Source organism: Crinia signifera, chromosome 1, assembly GCF_055691185.1.
Source record: "Crinia signifera chromosome 1, ASM5569118v1, whole genome shotgun sequence".
In the NCBI taxonomy this organism is placed as follows: Eukaryota; Metazoa; Chordata; class Amphibia; order Anura; family Myobatrachidae; genus Crinia; species Crinia signifera.
In genome coordinates, this window is record NC_139217.1 from 301,003,526 (window position 1) to 301,004,558 (window position 1,033).

General features: G+C 41.9%; 1 non-coding gene across 1 annotated transcript; it reads left to right on the plus strand.

Annotated features, from left to right (window-relative positions):
• The first annotated feature begins 297 nt into the window (after nucleotides 1-297).
• Nucleotides 298-388, plus strand: TRNAY-GUA (transfer RNA tyrosine (anticodon GUA)). Its single transcript is given in 2 exon segments — nucleotides 298-334; nucleotides 353-388. It is a non-coding gene; the product is annotated as a tRNA-Tyr (tRNA).
• The last annotated feature ends 645 nt before the right edge of the window (nucleotides 389-1,033 follow it).

Consider the following 1,033-nt stretch of genomic DNA (forward strand, 5'->3'; position numbering starts at 1 on the left):
TCGCCTGTTACAGCCCTATAGATACAGCTGTATACTCACATGCAGACATATAAAAGCTGAGGCTCAAATACATGAAACGTTTTACAGAACTAACGTCACAGTAGTGTGAGCGTTATGGAAGATCACTGCACGCACGCAGGGGGGATGCGTGGCTAGCACTTCCCTGAGAGCCATTGCCCCGAGGCACGCACGCAGGGGGATGCGTGGCTAGCACCCCCCTGAGAGCCATTGCCCCGAGCCTGTGACTATGACGTTGCGTAGCTCACATACGCGACAGCAGCACGCTCTAGAGGTGTGCCTTCGGTAGCTCAGTTGGTAGAGCGGAGGACTGTAGTGGATAATCCCGGCTGTCATCCTTAGGTCACTGGTTCGATTCCGGTCCGAAGGACGTTTTTTTTTTATTTAATTTTTTGTGTGTCCTATCACTGTTTGTCAAGTAAAACATACTGAGTGAGCGCTGTCCACAGAATATAAGTAAAGATAACACTATACAATGTTTGCTTTTATATGTCTTGGTGCCAAACGTACTATTTATTATTAATTTTATTATTATTATTATTTTTTTCAAGTTATTTGCTGGTTCTAAGCAGGGCATGTATTCAAACAACTTATGTTTTGCGTTTTAGCAAAACTGGGATTAGTATGGTAAAATGGTAATATACAGTTTATGCTAGCATAGCAATTATATGTAAGTGACATGCAGTGGCTTATTGCGTGCAGAAGGGGTCGCTCTCGCTTTATAGGAACCTTAGGCAACCTCTGCCCTGTAGTTCTATGACAGTATCCACTGCAGATTCTCATGTGACAATGGGAAATATTTATTAACGCCACAAACAGTTGCTAAATAGTAAAATAACAAAATAAAATAAGTAAATAAATAATTAAAGGAACAGCAAAAAAAAAAAAAAAGGCTTGTCCCTTAAATTTTACAATAACCTACTCATACCCCTTTCACACCACACCTCAGACCTGGGTAATTGCTGGGTTGCCAATCCGGAAATTCGACCCAAGTTATGAGAAGGGATAAACCCCG